Here is a 24,728-nt window from a genome sequence, read left to right on the forward strand (position 1 = left end):
ATGGTATAGGTACAAAGTGCCCGTTATGAACCAGCTGCAGACTGAGTAATTGTATCAAGGATACTTAAAGAGGCATTGGAGCACAACAGAGCACTTCCTCTGAAGAAATCACCAGGCAGGTGATGAAACGCGTCAGGTGATTTGGATGTTCATTGAGCCGCTGGATAGCACTATTCCATGACCCAGCTCATATCCCTAGTGGATTCTTGGAGGTTGCCTTTTTTGAGCCATATTATCGCTATATATTTGGTGCCACGATTGTGTTAGCTGCTATTCCACTACTTACACGAATTGCCGTCTTCACCTACATATTTACCACGGAGGTCCCGGAGTTCGTCTGGGTATGAGGTGCGTGCGCATACAGACCACAATACGGGACTGAGTATCGGACCAGGTCTGTATTGCGCTTACTGCTCAAGCAGCTTAGCGACTTTGATTTCCATTCAGGAGTGGCGGTTTTCTCATTGTGGCATTTATGGCATATTCTCCTCCATACTACATGTGTAAGAAGCATTGAAGTGGGGTTCACCATCATCGCGGTGACGTACACTTTCCACCACCAGTGTGGCCACACTTATTTTGAAGCTCCACTTCATGACCTTGTACGGGGTCATTGGACAATAGTATCTTTACGATGTGGGACATTTAGCTGGTTCTCTTCAGAAGTGATCGATTTGATGGTTCATCAGCCTTATTGATGGTCAACACAGTCGGTTGATCTGATTTTTTATATGTCTAGTTGTTATCCACTGGCCAGTGTTGCATATTTTATGGTTCATTTTTAATAAAGTGTTTATATATATTTATCACCCACGGATGGTTGTATATTGATTGTGTGTATCAGTCATCAGCGCTGTTTTCTGTTGTGTTGTCAGTTCATGATTATGGCTGCATCTACTGCAAGCTAAATATGGACTCACTTCCTCTTACAAAGAAGTAGCAGCCTTCCAAGTCACCTGCTAACATGTATAATAGAGCTGTGAAAATATAGAAAAACGGAAAGTACCTTCACTATACGGATGTCATCCTTATTCCTTATTTTCACAGGTTTGTATTTTATTATTATATTTTATTGCAGAGTTTACCTGCCTATACTAGTATACTCCATTTATCTTCATTCATTTTATATAGATCCTGATTTTAATGTGTTAAATGACCAACCTTAGTCACTGTACATTCCACATGACTCTTGCAGTTAAACTTGAAAGGTAAGAGCGAGGAAACGCCTTAAACTACAGCATGTAAGCACCAACTCCACTACTTAAAATTCACACAAACAATCCAGGCTAGACAGACACTGACTGCCCTTTAACAACTTGTAAGGTACGTACTAAATTCAGATCTTTAATACTCATACCTACTGTAATCATATAGCTTTCTGTATTAGGCACAGACAGAACAAGTGATTAAAATATTAGGAACCATTATAAAATGTGTTCACTTTGATGTAGAAATCACTTCCTGGAATGATTTTGAGAGCTAAGCAGTTGTGATGTCGATATAAATAGACTAAGCAGTGTAAAACACTAGTCATTCTAGCTGTGTGTGGAAAGACTGCCTAGCAAGGCAATACAATTAAGATGAAGCCCATTGTTTTAAGCTTTTGTGCTCAAGAAATTTTATTAGAGCATACTTGCCAACTCTCCCGGAATGCCCGGGAGACTCTCGACTCCCAGGAAAGCTGGCAACTCTCCCACATCTGCCCACTTCCTAGTGAAGTGGGCAGATTTGCCCCCCCCCCCCTTGTCCAAATGATGCGTTTGCGTCATTACGTCACATTACCCCCCTCACGCCCACCTCTACTCCGACACTACTGGAGGCCAGTCTTTAAAGGTTGGCAACTATGTATTAGAGTCTGAGAAATTAACAGGTTTTGATTTATGGAAAATGTATTGTTGTTTATGTCTGTGCTAAGTATAATGTGCTTAATAGTGTTTAATAGGGAAAATTTGTTATGATGTATTGGTGGAAGTGAATACAGCCACCAAATATCCAGATAAAAAGTAAATGTAAGTCATAATACAAAGTTCTCATCCAAAGCACGACTGAAATAAACATGGGGGTCTCATCTACCTCCCAAATATCCTAATGCACTGCTGTTCCATAACGCAGAAAGAGCATACTTACCAACTTTTTTCGCCTTACCCTCCAGTAGATTTCGGATGGAAGGTGATTTGGGAGGATGGAAGGATGTAATGACGCAAAAGCATCATTTTGACGCATGGGACAGGACCAAAATTATGCGATTCACCGCAAATCGCATAATGAAGGCTACCATCCTGCCCAATTCACTAGGAAGTGGGCAGGATATTGGAGAATTGCCAGCTCTCCTGGGAGTCCAGGAAACCTACCCGGAATTCAGGAGAGTGGCCAAGTATGAGCAAGTGATCCCAGGGAAGAAGGACTGATACAGGTATACCTGGGATGCCAGGACAGGAATACTACTGTAAGATTTATGCCACAGCAGGCTACATTTGCTGTGGATATGTTGAGGCTTGTAGTTCCACAACAGCTGGAAATTGCTGGGGGGTGGTGGGAGGAGAGTTCTCCTTGGAAATATAATGGCCAAGTAGCATAGGCACAAAGAGGGGAAGGAAATAGATGAAGGGGAATGCAATGGGGAAGGCATTTTGGCAGTGCCCCAAACCCTGCACTGTACATAAAGAAAATTTTAATACCTTCAGAATGGCAACAGACAAACAACAATCTTTCCCGAACTATAATTTATATTTATACAAGTGGCTAGCAAATCCAACAGCAGACTAAATAAACCAAAATGCAGCCACAGCGCGTTGACCCAATAGGGAAGATATTGCTGGGTACCATTGCAATTACACTGTCTGTTATGGCAATAGGTATACACTACACTAATAGGTTTGTATTTTAAAGTATAAAGCATCTTAAAAATATGTTGAAGACAATTTGTTATTAACATCTAAAATATAGAAAGATAAAAAATGATGCAGCCCCAGTGGGATATAGAAAGTGGTAGCATTTCATTATTGCAATATATAGCCCTATAATGTGTGATGTATCCTATTCACAAGGCTGTAAAATGACCTTCCTTGTAATAAATATGATGACTGAAAGCATGGTAATGTATACTTTTTTATGGCCAAGTAGCATAGGCACTCCCTGCAAAAACTGAATGTTTCCAAAATATACATCTGATCTATCTAATTGTAGTTTGATGCAGTGACATAAAGGCAAAACTTGCCCGGCAAAGTCGCTGAATATTGGCGATTTGCTAGAATCGCAGATTAATACAGTTACCCCATAGAATTAATTATTTCAGCACATATATCTTATAATGTTCTTAGAAGAATAAAATAAGTAATACCTCATTTACATAGAGGTGTTTTGTTTGAACACTGAAGACTGTCAGAGATCACAGCTTGTAGCTGGTGATCAGAGTTCAGGACCCTTCAGCTTCACTTGGGGAATATTGAATCAGTATTTGTATTGTATTGTTATAAAGAAAGTTTCATGTCAATATTACTTTTTTATCCTAATTATTATGAACTTAGCTCAAACTCTAAAACTATGAGCACTAATAGAGCCGTGGCCTCTCCAAATGCCAATTCAATGAGTGCTATAAAAAAGGATGGGGTCCTTAATAACATTATTGGGGGAGTCTTAAGAAGGCCACTTGATATCAGAGCTTCACAAACTCACTTGTTTTTAATTTTACCCTATGATGCTAGGTCAACGCTAAATCAGACTCATTCCTCACCCTGCAACACATTTACTACCAGGATGCCACAGAAAGTACAAAAAAAAATTAGCAAATTAACGACCAGAGTTTGTTTTTGTTTTTTTAAATAAAATTACAAACAGAAAATAAAGCCACAAGATGGCGCACAATCTCAAGTACTGCAACCCTCTACTTGCATGAAGAGCTGATCTTGCTGCATTTATGAAAGAAATCAAGCTGACAGTAAAAATGGAATTAGAAAAAGTCATTGCTGAACTGCAAACAAGCATGACACGACTGGGAGGTCGTGTCATGTCTAAAGTAGATAGAGAGGCATATCAGGGACAGTAATGTGGAGAAGTGCCCCGCGGATCAACTGCCTGTGAAGAGGGCGATGAAAGAAGAAGAAAGCTACTCACAGTTCCACCAGTGAGTATTTCTCCTGTTCCCTTGCAGGTCCCGTGGCAGCGGGCAAGGGAGCCAATCAGGGCTCACTTCCCGCTGCTGGCCAATCAGTGGCTGAACAGGTGAGCCAATCCCGCCTCCGGCCATTTGAACTTTCGGCGCCGATTGGCTCGCGATGACGGCCAATGGCGTTGGCAGCCTCGCAGCTTTATAAGCCGCTGGGTGCCGCCATCTTGTCAGTTTTCCAGCGGAGGAGACAGAAGAGGACGCCGTGGGGCGTCCAGCGCCGGAGATGCCGGGGGAAGTGGCAGGGAGCCCTTGTAAAGCCTGTGAGCTACCCTTTCATGCGAAGACGCTGCCGAAGGAGTCGGGCCGGCGAGCATCAGCAGGGAGCCCTTGTCAGGGCTAAGAGTGCCCCCGCCACAAAGTCTGCGGGAGGCAGAGCACCTAATGGGAGAAGAGGCGCTGGCAGCTGGAGAGTCTGGAAGACTTGAAGACGGCGCAGCAAGCGGAGTTTCCAGCGCGGAGCAGGTAAGTATAAAAATACTCCTTTAGGTCGGGCGTTAGACCCGGGGGACATTTCAGGCACTAGGCCTGTGGCACAGGTAGGGGTGGCCACTATAAATGCCATTGGGCCCAAGGCCCCTTATTAGTCAGGGGGGCATAAGGCCCCATAGTTTGTTAGGATGGCACAAGGCCCTAGAGTTTTAGGAGGGCTCAATGCTCTAGAGTTTTAGGCAGGCGCAAGACCCTAGAGGTTTAGGAGGCGCAAGGCCCTAGAGCTTTAGGAGGGCGCAAGGCCCTAGAGCAGGGGTGTCCAACCTTTTAGCTTCCCTGGGCCACATTGGCAGACGACGAGTTGGTTTGGGCCGCACATAAGATACACTAACAATAACGATAGCTGATCCTCCAAAAAACCATAGAAAACATAGTTAACATATATATATATATATATGAGAACAAAAGTGATATATATATATATATATATATATATATATATATATAGATATCACTTTTTTTTCAAATCCCCCTATACTTACCTTTCAATCGCCCTGTTCAAAAAATCCTCTCTAGTTATTATACTATAATCACTTTTTCTATTGTTTCGATTCAATATCATTTAAGCCAGGCATTGTATATCAGGGTGCCCTGACCAGGCCTGTGGTACCTGACATATACACCACTGTGACCCCAAATTGTGACCTGTTTTGATAATTACACCACTATGTTAGTTAAGGGATAACAACTTATAATGGGCCAAAGAGAATAATATATAATGCCCTATTAGTAATACAAGTAGAAGTATGTAGCAGGGAGATAAGGTCCATGATGCTCCAGGACCAGGTGACTTTTATTCACTTGTCAGCGTCCCTTGAAATAATAAAAAAATCCCCCTTAACTTACCTTTTAATCGGCTTGTTCTCCTGTCCTCTTCTCTTCTTTTCTCCAATTTTGTGCTGCTGATTGTTCTTCTTGCGTGGGTGTCTCCTCTGTGCTGCGCTCCCCAATGGATGTTGGGCGTGATGACATCACGCCCAACATTCACTGCGAGCGCTGCACGGAGGAGGAGACAAGGGAGGGAGCCGGAGTACCAGCTGACGTGACCGCAAGATAAGTAGTTTTTATTCTTTTTTTTTTTTGCAGGATTTTTTTTTTCCATTAAGAGCGCTGCCCCCTTGCCACAACAAAAACTCCTTCTGGGCCACATTTACAGGCATGCTGGGCCGCATGTTGGACAACCCTGCCCTAGAGCTTTAGGAGGGCGCAAGGCCCTAGAGTGTTAGGAGGCGCAAGGCCCTAGAGTGTTAGGAGGCACAAGGCCCTAGTGTTTTAGGAGGGCACAAGGCCCTAGAGTGTTAGGAGGGCACAAGGCCCTAGAGTGTTAGGAGGGCACAAGGCCCTAGAGTGTTAGGAGGGCACAAGGCCCTAGAGTGTTAGGAGGGCACCAGGCCCTAGAGATTTAGGATGGCACCAGGCCCTTGATGGAGCGGGGCATCAGGCCCTTGAAGTGTAGCAGGGCGTCAGTCCCTGGTCGTGTAGTAGGGCACCAGGCCCTTCAGAGGCAGTCCCTCAGGATTGAGTGAGTATCTGGGGTGTTGGGGAAGGGATTGTTCTATGTGGCCTTGTCTCCCTTGTTTTACAGGTGTTGGTCGTCAGACAAGGTTTACGGAAGACCCCGGTGAGCGAGGACCTCTAGAGCAGAAGGGATAGAGGGAGTCGCCGTCGTAGACTCACATCCATGAGTATAGACACGGCGAGGGCTGTTCCCGTGGTGCACTCACTTTGTAGAGCTGTCCCTCCCGTATTTCGCTCGTTTCCCTTACAGCATAACGAGTGCTCTGCACACGAGGACAGGGGCCCTTTTCCCCTGCAACATTTCGGGCGCTCAGACATCCCCCCCCCCCCAGCAAACCCCTTAAAGTAACATGCAAGTGCAGTACGGTAACGGTGTTCGGATGTATCTTATTGTCAGTTACATGGATCTCAGTTTGCCTAAGATCAAGAGGTCTGATTAGTATTTTATTTTTAACATTTCTTCAGATCTTCTTGCACATGAGAACACATTAGAATAAAATATTATATAGCTCGCATTAGTTGATGTATGGCATATTTGCTGACTTTTTGATGTTCCCCCAGAAGGGCCGATAGCTGAATGGGCCGGCCCGACTCCTCCTGTGTTTGTGGTGGCTGGTTCCTCCCCGGGAACCAGCTACCACTGTTGCGCGCTCCTCAACTCCCTAAAAACGTCATGTTGTGCTATGCTGTAAGTTTCCTGCTTTCTTTTTCACTGAAGGGGGGGTGCCGCGATTTTCAGGGGGGGCCGCGGGGGTGCCGCGATTATCGCGGGGGGGGGGGGGGGGCGTGAGGGTGCTGCAATTTTTTTGGGGGGAGGGGGGTCGCAGGGGTGCCGTCATTCTCGCGTGGGGGGGTCAAGAGTGTGAGAGAGCCAAGGGGTAGGGAGTGCTGGGAAAGGGGGTGAGAGCCAAAAGGGAAGTGAGAGGGGGTGAGAGAGCCAAAGGGGAAGTGAGAGGGGGTGAGAGAGCCAGGGGGTGCTGGGAGAGGGGTGAGAGAGCTAGGGGTTGCTTGGAGAGGGGGTGAGAGAGCCAAAGGGGAAGGGGGTGCTGGGAGAGGGGGTGAGAGAGCCAAAGGGGAAGGGGGTGCTGGGAGAGGGGGTGAGAGTGCCAAAGGGGAAGGGGGTGCTGGGAGAGGGGGTGAGAGAGCCAAAGGGGAAGGGTGTGCTGGGAGAGGGAGTGAGAGAGCCAAAGGGGAAGGGGGTGCTGGGAGAAGGGGTGAGAGAGCCAAAGGGGAAGGGGGTGCTGGGAGAGGGGGTGAGAAAGCCAAAGGGGAAGGGGTTGCTGGCAGAGGGGGTGAGAGAGCCAAAGGGGAAGGGGGTGCTGGAGAGAAGGTGAGAGAGCCAGGGGGAAGGGGGTGCTGGGAGAGGTGGTGAGAGAGCCGGGTGGTAGGAGGTGCAGGAAGATGGCTGAGAGAGCCGGGGGGGGGGGGGTAGGGGTGCAGGAAGACGTGTGAGAGAGCCAGGGAGGTAGGGGGTGCAGGAAGACGTGTGAGAGAGCCAGGGAGGTAGGGGGTGCAGGAAGAGGGGTGAGAGAGCCAGGGGGGTAGAGGGTGCAGGAAGAGGGGTGAGAAAGCCAGGGGGTAGAGGGTGCAGGAAGACATGTGAGTGCCAGGGGGGTAGGGGGTGCAGGAAGACGTGTGAGAGAGCCAGGGAGGTAGGGGGTGCAGGAAGACGTGTGAGAGAGCCAGGGAGGTAGGGGGTGCAGAAAGACGTGTGAGAGAGCCAGGGGGTAGAGGGTGCAGGAAGACATGTGAGTGCCAGGGAGGTAGACGGTGCAGGAAGACGTGTGAGAGCGCCAGGGAAAAGGTGGTGCAGGAAGACGTGTGAGAGAGCCAGAGGAGTAGGTGGTGCAGGAGGTTAAGTGAGAGGGACAAAGGAGAAGATGGTGCAGGGACATAGGTAAAAGAAAGTGTAAAGGGAGAGACATCTTAAGATTGGGAATGTCAGGGATGCAGCCATCATAAAACACAAGTAGTAATAAAGAATGGAAATGCACAGAGGTGACAAGTGTTAAAAAAAATAAAAAATCAAGCCTTTATACTCCATTCACTTATATTTTCCATACCCCCACTTCTAAATTTCTGCTTCGACCACTGCCCTCTGTTCCTGCTCCCGACTTCCTGTGTGAGCTGACAGCTGTTGATCCCTCCTTGCCCAGCGCCCAGTAGGAGAACAGAAAACAGGATGCCATAATCAGGTAAGTTCATATATTTTCTCGTGTGCAATGTGTTTTTAACCATCCTTTTTTGAACTGGGGACACTACAGCGTATCCAATAATGTTTAACACTATGTATTGCTCATTATTGCGCTGTAATGTTTGTTGCATATTTATCTGTACAGAGATTTTTAATTAAGAGAAAAAAACATTGCTTTTCATAAATTTTATCTGTGATTGTGTCAATATATCTATTTTTGTTTGCGTTGTAAATGATGTATTAAGCTGGTCTTGGGACTTACACTCAGTATCTGATATGCTGTACCAATTTTTATTTGTGAATGAGTTTTTCTCTGGGCACTACTAATGATTTGGGGGCACTATTTTGTTATAATATGATTTGGAGGCATTGTTGTGACATAATATGATTTGGGGGCACTAATGTATGGTATATGTTTTGGGGGCACTACTATGCCACAATATGATTTGTGGGCACTTCTGCATGACCAAATATGAATTGAGGGTAATACTATGTGGCATAATATGACTATGGGGCATTACGATGTGGCATAATATGAACTGGGCACACTACGGTGTGGCATCATATGAACTTCTGCCAAAGGCAAGTCTTTCATTGTTGAATATGATGGGAGCCCAAAGAAGTTGCTGTATCGGGGCCCAAAATTCCTCTTGTCAGCCCTGCCTGTGAGTCAAGGGGTTAGACGTCTCCAGGTAAATAATCTAAATGTTTCCTATCTAATCAAACTGATGGATCACATCCAATTATCTCTCACCCACCTCCACTGTCCCCCTTAATTTATATACTGGGTTATTTAAAATGAATAGAAAAGACGCATATCTAGTTACTGTAGTAAAAAAAAAAAATTTCTCTGACATTTTGCTGTAGATGGAAATACTTTTAATGCGGCCGTGTGGGTTCAAATGATCATTCAATAGTTATGTTTTTTGTAGATATATGTTAGAGTTTTATTTCATGTGGAATGATTCATGAAAATTCTGCCATTACTATTTAATTGAGGGAAAAGGATACCTTTTACCTATATTTGTGTAAGTATTCTGTTCGTTGTTGCTATTTTGTGGGAGATTTGAAAAAAGCAAAATATTGGTTTCCTACAGTGGCGCCTGTATAATTGGTGGTATTGCTGTAGTATGGGGTGGCGTGCTGGTGGCAATGTTGTAGTGTGTTTGGGGCTTAGTATTGCTAATAAGTAGGAAAGGGTATTGCTATAATGTGGGAGGTGATGCCGGATGCTGTAATGTGGGGGTGATGCCGGTTGCTGTAATGTGGGGGGTGATGCTGGTTGCTGTAATGTGGGTGGATATCGATGTAGTATGAGTGTGTGTAGGGGGTTATTTATTGCTGTAATTTGGGTACTAATAATGTATTGTCATGGTATTTATTGATGTAATATGGGTGCTAACAATGTAATGTTCAGGGTCATTAGGAGAAATAAATACCCCCCCCACACACACACTCATACTACATCATATTGTACAGCACCAGCAACGCGCACTGCGCCAGCATCAGTGTGCAACAATATAGTGCATGGAGCCCACAACACGTGGGCCTGTGTGCTTTAAATGCCAGGGCTGATTTTTAGTCCCAGTCCGGCCCTGATGGAGGGGGTGGGCCTTGGTGATGCGCGTCATTTTTTCCCTGCCCCATCACTTATTGATGCTTAGCTGGCATTTTACAGAGGGGCCAAAATTATGCAATTCCCTGTGAATCATGTCTTAGCGGCTATAATCCTGCCCACTTCACTAGGAAGTGTGAAGATGCGGAGGATGCCCTACTCTCCCGGGAGTCCGGGGGACCTACCCGGAATTCAGCAAATATGGCATGTAGGGTGAAAACAAATTCATAAACAAGAGAGTACCCTTTTTACTCCCATCACAAAATACCCTAGGATAGATTATTTTGTTGCAGATAGCACTGTGATCAATAATATCACACAAGGTGACATAATCTCAACTCGGTCTGACAACTGAATAGTCTCTATAATATTGAAAAGCCCCACAGCAGCCTAAATCTTCTATACTTGGAGGTTAAATGAGTCTTAAACATCCCAGATATAATAACTTAAATTAACTGGACATTATTGAGATATTTTTCTCTTAAAGCTGCACTACCACCTAGAAAAATATTTCCCTAGGAGCGCTCCAGTTAGAGCCCCACATGTTGACAGTTTTCACAAACCTCTAGTGCCCTATGATTGGTCCTACCACCCCCTTTTTTTGCTGGGCTGTGAAAGAATCAGAGGGGATCCTGAAAAATGCCCCCAAACATTTTCCCAGGTGGTAGTACAGCTTTATTGTACACTCTGAGACACCATACATTGTTATTTGGGTGGCACACAGAGCAGGAAACTTATCTGCAATTGCCACACATAGGAAAAGGAAAAATAAAGAACAACTTTCCGAATTGGACATGAAGATAAGAAACACAACATAAAAAAAATCCCAATAGGTACAGAGCGATAAAGCTGATTAAATTATTGGGGAAATCCAAGTCTATCCTTCACAGCTTACAGTGAGAGATCATTTAAATGGAAAAAATAATTGTTGTTCTTACCCACAGTCTAGATACATTTCACAAGATTGGGATCCATGGCTCTAATATGAATTAAAGTCAAGTTGTTTTCTAAAGTTTTTATCATTAATGCAATTTCCTCTCATATTTCATAATTGCAACATGATTATTTAGATCTAATCTTATCTTTGATAGTATTCCTATATGTCTAATCTTAACCATTTACAATGACTTTCTGCAGCATATTGATGGTATATTTATTTTAGTGTACCCTCTTTGCCCACTACCATACCCTTTTCTTTTTTCTATGTACCCCTTGGTTTATGAAGAGCAAACATTTTCCATTATAAGAAAACAAAATTAAATAAATAGCATTGTCATTGAAAAAAATGCTACATTCCATTAGGTCATGACCCACTGATAATAAGTGTAATACAAGTGTAAAACGTCACAATAGTGGAACTGATTACATCTAAACATTCAGGATTGTTCACTTTAGCATGATACAATGGACTGTTCTGTATTTTCATTGAAAATGTGTGAGCGATGTTCATTTTTAATTTAACACTATTTCCATTTATTTTATGATATTTAGGTTAAAATGAGCTTACCTTAGAATGTGTGATGCTAAATCTAGCAGATATGGTCACAGAAATAAGCAGTGAATATATATAGTACACACTACTCACATACAGCTGATTACTGACTGTTCTGTGTCCAGCACTTTCTCTTATACCCAGACTGAGTGACATCACAAAACCTATTCATGATGTAAGTCAGTGACATGATCATCCTACTGAAAGCTGTAGAATCTCAACCTACTGGTATTTTGTATCTGAATAGATGGAAGTTACAGGTCTGTTATAACAGTTTTAATGGGTATTAACACTTTTTTTAACACTTTTTTTTAGATAAGAGTGGATAATTCTGATTAGTGTTCCTAGTAATGACTGCTGTGAAACCAAATATATATTTTTGGGTTCCTTTTTTTTATTTAACAAATGTTTGGATTTTTTTTAAGACAAATATTTCCTATTTATATAAGTGTGCACACTTGTAGTGATGGAATATGTTTAATATGTTACATTTTCAGCATTTTTAATATTTTAAAAACTGCATAGCAGTGAGATCATAAAAATGTCAAATTAGTACAAAGAACTTGTCAACATGAACCTGACTATAAACACCAGTCAGTTACATAAATGAAATAAAAATAACATGTTTTAAACCCACTTGAATATTTATCTCCCAGCAAAGTAACCACAGATCAACATTTGCATGCATAATCATTTGAGAAAAATATAATAACTTATGTATCAAGAAGAAAATAATCACATCATAATTATTTACACCTAATCTAACCTTTGAGAGTATTTCTGCGATATTCATCCACATGACATCTAAACAATTGATATTGGCTTCCTGTCATATATTGGTGCCTCCTACCCTATCGCTTTCTTTGTTATATATAACCCCTCAGTTTAAGGAGAAATAACATTGTGAGTTAAAAGAAAAAAAAAAGAAATAGCATTGTCATAAATATTTACTTCTATTAGGTCATATCCGACTGATAATAAGTATATTAAAAGGGTAACATAATAACAATAAGTGATGTGGAAAACTTCACCGCATTAATGGAGCTGATTGCATCTAAGCATTCAAGAGTTTTTCCTTAGGATGATGGCGTTAAAATGTTTTCTTATACTTTTCATAAATGTATGACCAATGTTCATTCTTAATTTTGACACTATTTCCAAATATTTTATAACACGTAGGTTAAAATGAGCTTACCTTACTGTGCGATGCCAAATCCTGCAGATATAGTCCAAGAAATAAGCATTTACTATACACACTACTCACATACTGACTGTTCTGTGTCCAGCACTTACTCTTATACCCAGGCTGAGTGACATCACAATACATATTAATGATGTAAGTCGGTTCCGCCTACTGAAAGCTGTAGGATCTCAACTTGCCAGTATTTTGCAACTGGTTAGAGGGAAGTTACAAGTCTGTTTATAACAGTTAATGGGTACTAACCCTTTTTTATATATTAGTGGATAAAGACTTTTAGTGTCCAGAGTCAGAGCTGGATTAAGGCTCTGGGCGGCCCGGGGCACTTAAGACAGGGGGGCTCTATGGTCTAATATGGCTATCATTTTAGATAAATACATAAGCAATACTGTGTATGCTACAATTATGTGCACGCAGCTCTGCCTTCATAAGCAGAACATATCTTTCAACTGTATTAGTAGTCAGACCAAATCCTAACTAAACGGAACAGTCACCCAAATTTGGAACTGCCCCACCAGATTCAGGACAGTTGGCAGACTGTTCTGCTCTCTCCTACCTGTAGTTGCAGCCTCCACTACTTGCACCTGCTTGTGTCTTTAGATCAGATGCTGCATGTTGTAATCTTGGAATGTTGGGGGCCCTATTTGGAAAACATACAGGTACATGATATTTAGAAAGAGCCAAACAGTCCCGGCATTAAATCAATCGCACCCACATTTAATAAGTAGGATTTCTTCCCTGCAACCGACCCCAATATAAAATTAATAGTATTCACATTTGATAAATCGACCTATTTCCCTGCAACCAGCCCTGACATTAGAATAATAGCTTTTACATTTAATAAATAAGCCAATTTCCCACAGCGATCCTGACATTAGATAATTCTATTCTCCATTATGAAGTCCATGGAGGTCACCTCAGGGTCGCTGTCCCTATCTTCTCATCTGTACATTACATTTTTATATTTAATGGACACTTAAAATATACTTGGACTGGAGATTTGTCATTGTTCAACAAGGACCTGCATCCAGGATAGACTGTTAGCTAAGTCTCATGTTTTATATATTGATGTACATGCATTATTGTTTTTATTTATTATAATAAAGGTATTCTAAGATACTAAACTATATGGCAGCCCTATATTTCCTGCCTATATTAAGATGCATAGAATTCATCAAGCAAAGTAACCATAGATCAACATTTACTTACACAATCATTCTAGAATAATATAGTGATCTGTGCATCAAGAAGAACAATATCAGACATAATAAGGATTGGCTGATTCTGGATAGGCGGTGCTGAGTGGCATATATGAGATACAAGAGATACATTTCAAAAGGGGAAAAGTAGGGCAAACATGTTTAAATGGAAGAACTTTCCATTCTCCATGCAAAACAAGCACTTGCAGGAAAAGTCACTAAAAGACCTATGTCAAATCTGAAAAAGTTGTAGTATTCCATGGCAGAGATCGGAAAACTATCCATAGAACACTTCACAGATCTCCAATTGATAGGAAGGTAGAACAAAGAAAACCATTGTTGAGATCACTGACTTAAAGTGTCATATAGACTTTGGACATCATGGTGGCTTAGTGGTTAGCACTTCTGCCTCACAGCACTGGGGTCATGGGTTTGATTCCCGACCATGGCCTTAGCTGTGTGAAGTTTGTATGTTCTCACCATTTTTGCGTGGGCTTCCTCCAGGTTCCTCCCACACTCCAAAAACATACTAGTAGGTTAATTGGCTGCTATCAAATTGACCCTAGTCTGTCTGTATGTGTGTATGTTAGGGAATTTAGACTGTAAGCTCCAATGGGGCAGGAACTGATGTGAGTGCGTTTTCTGTACAGCGCTGCGGAATTAGCTGATGATGATGATATAGAGTTTGACAAAAAACATGTACCGAACCCACAGACAAAGTAGATGAAGATTTTATGATCTGGTAAGACCAACATCTTGACCTCAACCTCAGGTGCTATGTTTGGCACTAGTCTAATACTTTGTATCATCCTCAGAGCACTACTGTGAAGCATGGTGGCAGAAGCATAATACATCTCTGAATTAGAGATCAGAAAACTTGTTAAAATAGATAGCAAAATGAACAAATGTAGACAAATCTTAGAGAAAAATCTGCTGCACTCTTCAAAGGCCAAGTAATTGGGGAAAGACTTATATTCCAAGAGTGATGATGTGAAGGGGTCTGTCTCACCTGGACCTGTCGCCGTTATTGTCTCTCCTAAACACTTTTCTTCGAGCACCTGCCCAAGAATGACTCATTGTCTTCAGCCTTTACCATCAAGATTAAAACCTTACTACATTTTTCTTCCATGTTTTCTTTTTACTTTGGACTACAACTATTCACTTACATTTTAAAATAAATTTTAGTTTATACCTCTACTTGTCACAATTTTGACCCCCCCCCCCCCCCCCCCAAATGTTGCACCCCCCTTGCACAGTAGGCTACAGCTTAATCAGCCTATTGGATAATCAGCCTATTTTTTTTTTAAACTCTTTATTTAAAGAGGAAACAACAGGAAAAATACAATCAACATGTTTGGATAATCAGCCTATTTTTAATGCTTCAATCTATGGTTGAAATCTTCATGTTTGTACAATGGTTCATGGTTCCAAGTACCTTTAAAGATTTTTGATACAGTCTCAATTGGAGATATTCTATTGGAAACACCCTTCGAGGGACCTGGAACGATTTTGTTATATAATACATGGGAAAGACTAATCATACTCCCAACAAACACTGAAGCTACATATCGATATGCAACCCTAAATCAGTTATTGCATGCAATTGATAGTTAAGTGGGATTGGTTGTCAGTGCACTGATATTGTGATTATACTGTGAGAATTGTTTTTAGCATAATAAATAATTTATTGTTATCCACGTGGATTCATTACTGAGTGTAGTCTGAAGTCCAAGCGATGTTACATATCTTTTTTATTGGATAATCAGTCCCTGGGAACTGCGAGGTTGGGTTCAAATAAGTGACATCAGGCTTGGTTGTTACATTTCATGTTCCTCTAAATTTAGGTCCACCTATCATTGATATAATATGGACCATGGTTGCTGAATGGACTACTCACTCACACTTTTTCAAAAATGATAACATACAGTGCTGTCATCATACATTTAATATTATACTCATATACATATTCATTTGAATTTACTACTCGTTCATTTTCATTTAAGGTTCATATCATGTCCTACACCTACACATATTAATTTTCCTAATAGTTTCCCAATACATAATTTTGTCAATCATTTCATCATCCATACTTTCAAAATGTACTCTCCATTTATTTACATTCTGCCATCCATTTTTAAAATTATTATTATCATTTATAAGGCGCTACAAGATTTCCGCAGCACCGCACATAATACAAACAGTAGACTATACAGTGTAAAACAATACAGAACAATAAACGATAATACCAAGAATTCATAAAGTCCAGGCATGGCTATTGTAGTGAAGTTAAAGCAGAATAATAGGTAGAGAGACAGGAGGGAAGAGGGCCCTGCTCGTAAGAGCTTACTTCATAAGGGAGGGTAAACGGACATCCAACACAGAGGGAAGTTAGTAGAGGAGATATAACGCAGGAGGAGTGAAAAAAAGGGTCCAGGAAGAGAGAAGAGATGAGAACAAGCAGAGGAGATGGAGAGAGGGTTAGGTGGATGGCTGGTAGGCTTTGAGAAACAGGTAAATTTTTAGTGCCCGTTTGAAGGAGCACAAGTTAGGGCACATACAGATGGAGCGAGGGAGATCGTTCAAGTGGAGGGGGGCAGCACAGGAAAAATCTCGGATTCTGGAGTGGGAGGAGGTCATCAGAGTGGAGGAGATGCAACAGTCATTGGCCGAGCGCAGGGAGCGGGAGTGAGTGTAAATGGAGAGGAGGTTAGAGACATAGGGGGCAGCTGAGTGGTAGAGAGCCTTGTCGGGGATGGTGAGGAGTTTGAAAAGGATTCTGTAGTGGAAGGTGAGCCAGTGGAAGGCAAGGCAGAGAGGGGAGGCAGAAAAAGAGCGGCGTGAAAGGAAGATAAGTCTTGCAGCCACTTTGAGTATCGAAGGAAGGGGGGCGAGGTGGGAAAGGGGGAGGACGGTAAGGAGAAGATTACAGTAATCATGACGGCAGATGATGAATGCATGGATAATAGTTTTGGTAGCATCCTTAGAAAAGGCCGGATGTGTGCGGTGTTGCGTAGTTGGAAGCAACAGGATTGGGCAAGTGATTGAATGTGGGGGGCAAAAGAGAGGGAGAAGGCGTGGATGGCACCCAGGCATCGGAGTTGGGGGATAGAGGAGATGGTGATGTTGTTAACAGAGCTAGAGGTTAAAGTGGGATGAGAATCAAGAAGGAGGGAAGACAAGGAGTTCAGTTTTGGCAATGTTAATTTTGAGAAAACGTGAAGACATCCAAGAGGAGGTGGCAGAAAGGCAGTCAGATACACGAGAGATGAGGGGAGAGGAAAGATCAGGAGAAGAGATGTAGAGTTGAATGTCATCAGCGTAAAGGTGATACTGAAGACCAAAGGAAGAGAGTATCCAGAGATGTATTATAGAGCGAAAAGAGTAGAGGGCCGAGAACAAAGCCCTTAGGGACTCCTACAGGGAGGAAGGGGGGAGAACTAGATGTGGATACGGAGAAGGAACGGTTACCGAGGTATGAGGTGAACCAGGCGAGAACAGAGCCAGAGAGGCCAAGAGAGAGAAGGGTTTCCAATGGGAGAGGGTGGTCAAAGGCTGTGGAGAGATCCAGGAGGATGAGCAGGGAGAAGTGACCCCTGTATTTAACTGATAGAAGATCATTAATAACTTTGGCCAGGGCGGTTTCAGTGGAGCAAAGGGGGCAGAAACCGTATTGGAGAAGGTTGAGGAGGGAATTGTCTGAGAGGTGTCTGGTGAGTAGGTTGCAGATAATCTGCTCAAGTAATTTAGAGGCATAGGGAGGAAGTGAAATGGGGCAATAGTTAGCAAGTGCTACCTCCCTGCTGCAGTATTGTATATAAGCTTCTACTACGCTAAGAGTTAAGTCCTGCGGGAATTAAAGTACCTGTAAGCGTAACAAGCTCTACGGGAAAGGCGGCTGCTACAGGCAAAGACCTCAGTCACATGCTCTGAAAGCTTGAATTGGAAGTGGCTGCGTGTGCTCAAGCTTGGCATTCCCTTACAGTACAGTGACTATGGGCAAACACTATCCTCCTCGTCCCATTCCCACCCTGAAATCATAGGCTGTAGTATGCATTGCGTGCGAAGTTGAATTGAACGTAGCAACGTTTAGTTTTCTATAGTCTGGTTCTGGACATGTGTAGATCAAATTTGTGGATTATACGCCACCCTGCCTCCCAGCCCAGCCTGCCCCTGACAGTATGTAGTGTTATGAAAAACTAAAAAAAATGGTATCCAGAAAGTTTTTAAAATCAGGAAGGAAAATTAAGTAAATATTTGCTGAGGCTAGTGATCATGTCATATACATATGATCACTTAATGCCTTCTCCTATTTTCTCTGTGTTGGGCACTGCTAAAATAAAAAAGTAATGGGATTAGGAATGCCAGCGCATGGTGGAGAATGGCATGGCTAATATGTAATGCGTTTCAGTAGACTGTGGGCTTAGTGTGCCAAATTACAGAGAAAAAAATAATTGTCCAGAAAATCAAATCACTAGCATTCTGAATAAAAGATCCATTACCTGTAATAATAACTGAAATCATTAGAGCCAGTGAAGACTAGTAAAATGCAGATTTCTGTACAATATATATCAGTAATTCTCAACATCTTTTATGTCAGGCAGCTTAGTAACTTTTTCATGCCAACATAAACTGTATTTTGCTGTATTTCTTATGGATTTACATAATAAAACAAAAAAGAGCTATGCTTTTGTGTTTAGAATTTGAACATAATTTGTCTGTTCCATTTTCTATGTGTAGTATAGTGTATCAGTAAATATCAATTAGGGAGACAAACTTTTTGAAATACTTTTTTTTACTGATTTATAAAACTTGATGCCCAATACTCTAGTTAGCATGACTAAATGTAGCAAACTAATTAAAGAAGAATTACATCAAAGGTAAAATTCTCACATATATCAATACAAACACAACTGAGAATTCTGAAGCAATTGTGCATCCTCCATATAGAAAGTAAACAAATCTGGTAATTACACTCAAATATATAGGGGTCTATGCATTAAGCTAATTTGACACTTAAAAGATGCGGAAACGGCAGTATAGTTGCCATGCATTAATTGGCTTACGGAGGATACTTCACAGAAATCTCCTCCGTATAGGCAATTATTGTGCAGCATCACAGTCCCCACAGATTAATATGGGGACTGCGGTGTTCTGCAATGCATGAAGCTTTGAAAAGCTTTGCATTGCGCAGACAGGTAACGTCATCTCAGGATGGCGTCACCTGTGTTTTCCTATGGGATTCTGCTGAAGACTCTCTGGCTTTGCAGAATCCGATATAGTGAAAGTGCTGTTCCCCCTATCACCAGCAGCGCGAGGCTGTCGGTAAACAGGTTAAAATACTTTGCAGAACAGGAGGTTTGCGCAAGTATTGAAAAGAAGGAGGAGGCTTTCTGGATTTGGGAGTAACATCAATATGTAGTGCAGCGTTCTCCTGCGATACATATTGATAGATTCCGCATTCCCACCGTCACCAATGATGCATAGACCCCTTACCAAGAAAACTTTTATGGTACAACTTATTAAAGAACTGGAAGACCGACAGATACACAGATTTTTTAATACCACTTTTAATAAACTGGGATTACTTTATATAAGGGGCAGTATGGTAGAATTGTTTAGCTCTATGTGGTGCAATACCGACACCACATATTTAAATTCAGTTTAGGGTGGAATTAGCCTTTAATGCTCCATGTATATTTCATAGTTGCTCTCGGTCCCTAGTTTCATGACACCCCAAATGCAGAAATTTTCCCCTGGAAATGTTTGCTCTTGAAAATGTCCCTTTTGATGTATCAAATACACAATAAAATACATATTTGTTTCTGCATTTTAGCTATAAATCTTATAATCTGTTCTTTTCCTTATGGCAATGTACAGATAGATATTTTTTGCAGCTTAGTTGAACTGCTTAGATTCAGATGCGCTACCAATACCCACCTAAAATGCTTCCTCATTCACTTAAATATGACTCAAAAAATCTTATAAGCACCTATGACAGTCCTTATTTTCTACTTTTCTGGATGCAAAGTTAGGAAAACATATACAAGCTTTAAAAATGGGTGGGAGGTCTATCTGACATAGCTTGAAAATTAAAATTTATTAGAGTGTTTACAATTAAAAAATATTATAATTAGAATCAAATTCAGTTAACACTACAGGATGGAGATTGTGATGTTCAAAGGTCTATTTATATCATGCACAGATGAGATTTTAAGCTGACAAGTGTGACGTGCAACTTTTTTTCTCAATACTCGCATATTAAAATTTAAATACACAAGAGAAATATATCTGTTTATTGGAAAATGTGTCTGGAATTATATTGGTTTAGGTGAGCTAGTAATATATTCTGCTAAACCTGAATGAATACAGCACCATATAATTATGTAATCCACACTACGGCACCTCCTCGCATGAAGTGATGTAACCCAGTGTGAGTAGCTCGGTGTGAAGGGTTAAATGGTTACACAGAGATGGGTGTGGCGGGCCCGCTGCAGATTGATGCCTCCCTGCACCTGACATCTTGTATATGAGCTCGGTGAGGTGGTTGTGTGGAGACTGTAGGGTGGGAAGCGCTGGCTGGTGAGTATTGGCGGGAAACTCAAGCAGCCCCCTAGGAAACATAGAGGTAGAGACGGACTTCATTACCTTATATGTGTCTGTGGTATGAAAAGGCTTTTTCTTGTGTGAATGTTTATTTTGGAACAAAGGAACTTGAGCCATTTGTCACATGGACCCGCAGCCAGACTTGTAGTGTTCTATTTCACTTCCATAGATGTGGCTGCTGCATCTGTTGCGTTGTATGCAAATGTCAGACTTTGTTTTGCTGAGTTGCTGTGACAGACAGCAGGCAAATAAGTGATAACATAGGTCACTGACAGTGACTTGGTACTTGCAGTACCTAGGGCTCTTCAGGCGTTGTGGCACTACAAGTACCAGCACACAGGAGCTCATGTGACTTGTAGCTGCACAAAACCAGGGAACCATTCGTTTTAAATGGTGCATTAAAACATCCTACTGCTTGGTACACATGACAAATGTTCAGGTGACATGTGATGAAGTGGTATTTTTGTATGCACTAAGCTATTCTCCTTTACTAAAAAAAAAAAAAAAAATCAATTCAGCTCTTATATTGTCTTGTGTTTTGCTGATATTGTACGTAATTGTGAATGAACTCTGGATATGCTTTTATTTGTAGCAAAACCTTAACAGACCCTGTTGGTATGAAGTAAGCATGCTTATATTTTGTGTAGGTGTTTGTCTTTATTTTTTTTATTTTTTTTTTATAACCTGTCAGATTTAAACTATCCCTACATGCAGATTATTTCACTTTTTTTCATTTGACTTGACAGTACTGGCTCTGAGCAGAAATAGAAATTTGCAGACATAAGTCTTATACATAGTTGGGTTTTTATTTTCTAAATAAAAATAATTTTTGCTTTGGTGTCTTTGCATCTCAATACAAAAACTGCCCCTGTCATTTGACTAAAACTAATATAGATATCACTTGTTTAGTACGGTAGGTGTTCTTCTAAAATAGCTTCAGTGCTTCCATTGGAATCAGTACAAGGATTTAATGGGATTGATCCAGGAAATTCCTCTTCCCACAATACATGTGTGTATGTGTGTGTGTGTGTATATGTATATGTATATGTGTATATGTGTATATATATATATATATATATATATATATATATATATATATATATTATTGTTGTGCTTCAATTACACCTATATGTGGCTAACCTAAACTAGAATTAGAGATACCAATGAATTACGGTTTCACGTATCTAGACCCTTTCATTTATCTTCTATGTTAATAAGAAAAGAACAGTTTGAACTGGAACAAGCATTCGTACTGAAGATCTAAACTACAATAGTCTTTTCTCTACATCAACTAGGCATTTATCTTACTACACTGTATAGTATTCTTTCTATGAAACCATTTAATGCTTAGCTAGACATTTTCTGCACCTTTTATACTGTTGTATAGTAAGGCAGATATACATTACTACTTACAGTTTAGCTATTTAGCAATGAAATGTACAAATTGATAAACTCCAATGAAGATGGTCTCTTATATAGAAGATGCTTATGATTTATTATATAAGTGCCATTAATCTATAATGGTAATGACATTCTTTGTTCTAATTCATTACCACATTGCTTCCATGGTAAAGTTGCTGTATTAGTATCGGTTCACCTTGCCCACAGCAGTCAATAAATGATTTCCATCTGTATCAGTGGTAATAGAAGTCTGATATCGGATCAGTTAAGGTGTAGCTATCAATGCTTGTGAGGTTATACAATTATCACTGTCCATTTGTCCAATGTTTGTACACTAGAAATAATAATCAATTGGGAACGTCAGTAAAGAGCTTCTGTTCTCCCTGATGAGTGTTCGGTCAGTAATACAATTCTTGATGATGCTGTCAGTGCAAAAAAGGAGTCCATTGGTAAACGAACACGTTAATTTATCATCTCTATGCAAATTCACAGTACTTTAAACGACCGTCTTAGTTTAAATAAGGTAATAATCAATTTTACTTATCTTCTGCTTTTTAGAATATTTCTTGTTCTCCAAGGATTTCCATTTTATTGCTTGTCCTGAAACTGTCACACTGGTTCAGGTCCTAAATCTTTTTAGTTCTGCTATACTACATAATGCTTACGTATACTATGCAATACCTGTATTCAAGTAAAGCATGCAAATGACCTATTTTATGAGAAACATGGCTATTGACTGCATTAATGGTTCTTACTGTATCATTACCTAGTGATATGAATGATAGCCTTTGTGTTCAGCCCATAGATTGGCATCATCAGCCTGTTGGGGCCATTCTGATGGCCACCATATAGACCTCTTTTGTAGTAGACAAATCCAAGTATAGGTTAGTATAGAAAGCAGAAATTATTCCGATGGCTAGTATGTGTATGGGCTCTCATTTATGGGTCTGTTTTATATTCTGCTTATAATCTCTAGCATGGCAAAGCTAAATCTATAATGTGGTGAGCAGGGCCATCTTAACGCATGGGCAGTTACCCAGGGGCCCGACGAGCATAGGGGTCCCATAAGCTTGCCAACTTTTCAGTATATTCCGGGAGATTTATTCAGCACCTTCAAACCCTCTTTAGTTAAAACATTTAGGTGAATTAATCACCTCCGTATCAGCTGTTATCTGTACATGCCATCTTGCTGTTGCTAATTCATGTCTTGACCTTGACGAAAGCAACGTACATGTACTAATTGTACTGTACAATTAGTATGTGTAGGGCCCCAGTGCACTGCTTTTCCCGGGGGCCTATAATGCTGCTAAAACAGCCCTGGTGGTAAGCCATATAGTGCCAAGAAGAAAATGGCAATATGTGCTCACTAACTCCTACTGTCTGTAAAGGTTCTCTTTCCCTGCAGCAATCGTGTTACTAGCTAACTGAACATGATCGGACTGTAACGACATAGCTGAGACTTAAAAGGAAGAAGAGGGTGCTTTGTGCCTGGGCTATTTAGTGGTCGCAGTGGAGACCTGGCGCACAGAATTTGTTGAGCTCTATTATATCCTGACATTACACTTATGTAATGTATCGTGGGCTGCTAAAAGTGGATACACATACACATAGTGGAGACATCCAGTTTGTGGCTAAACTAATATTCATCAGAAGGCAGGAACCATTAGATCATGAAGCCTTGTGAATATTAGTCACTTTTAGGCTGCATACTGGCTTAGCCCACAAAATTGATGCATCCTCTATCTGTAATGAGTCCCCTTATAAGTGATGTGCAGTCTTTTTTTTTTTTTTTTCTATGCCCTTTATTATGCTCTATTGGATACATTCTATTGCAAAGATGGGTACAAGGGAAAAATATTTGTTTTTGTTTCCTATAATTCTTTTACTGTAGTGATTATTGCATTGCTCCTTTAAAGCACTTCAGAGCTATAGAAGACCACAGTGTGTCTGTTGCTGGGGTGGCAGCTACTGCATTGCTTAAAAGGAGCTCATTAGCAGCTTCAACAAAATTGTAGCTGGGGCATAGGAATCAAGCTGCCACATACCTGCTAGCAGGCTGTGCTCTGGGCCGTGCTGTCTTCCACCAATAATAAAGTGAATGGAGTATGGGATTATATCTTGTATATTGCACCTCTTAACATGGTGGTTCTAATATATTTTGCCATGCTCCTCTTTTGATTGAACTAACCCTTGAAATTGTTGAGGAGTGATTGTAGTACACAGGAAAAAATGTAGTGTGACCACTGATATAGCTATTGTGCAGCTGGTGTTAGATATAATATACTTTTTATTTTCTCATTAAACATCATGAAAGATTGAGATGTAGTTCTTGGCAACTGTCAATATGTACTTGTGCTGTCATCAACCACTCATTTCTATGTGGTTGTGTGCTTGCTTGTTGGGCAAATACTGTGGTGTTGACAATTTTAAGGTTAGGATGGGTGTGAGTGTTTTTATCTCTTGCACTGTGGATGAATTTACACTTCACGAAGACCATAAGACAGAATGCAGAATATTTGTTTCTAACAAGCTGTTACTGTCCTAAGTTCAGATGAGTTTAAATCCCCTTGACGGAGCTTGAAGCTTTACATACATTTGTAATTGTGTGCAACTCAGATTTCTGCATTATTATGTACAAGTAGGAATTGCAGCTCCTTTGCTGGTTAAACGGTGTGTTGGGTGAATTTTCAGAGTTTGTTCCTTTCAGGATAACCCCACCCTTCAAAGCACCTGCTACAAATTTATAAATTGAGCAACCTCCACTCCTGTATTGACTTTAAGTCCCCATCAGTATGCAGAAAACTGTCTAGGCATAGAACTGTGGTGTATGCACTGGGCAGAGATCCGTCAT

The 24,728-nt window shown here is 41.1% G+C and overlaps 1 protein-coding gene across 3 annotated transcripts in view; it reads left to right on the plus strand.

Moving 5' to 3' along the window:
- The first annotated feature begins 1,229 nt into the window (after positions 1-1,229).
- SMAGP (small cell adhesion glycoprotein) overlaps positions 1,230-24,728 on the plus strand; it is a 29,889-nt gene continuing 6,390 nt past the window's right edge. Inside the window, exon 1 of one of the 3 annotated variants that reach the window (XM_075199311.1) lies at positions 1,230-1,323. The gene's annotated coding sequence lies outside the window, so the exon portion shown is untranslated. The other 2 variants (XM_075199310.1, XM_075199312.1) reach the window with 2 other exon arrangements.

The sequence above is a fragment of the Mixophyes fleayi genome, chromosome 2 (assembly GCF_038048845.1).
Source record: "Mixophyes fleayi isolate aMixFle1 chromosome 2, aMixFle1.hap1, whole genome shotgun sequence".
Taxonomy (NCBI): Eukaryota; Metazoa; Chordata; class Amphibia; order Anura; family Limnodynastidae; genus Mixophyes; species Mixophyes fleayi.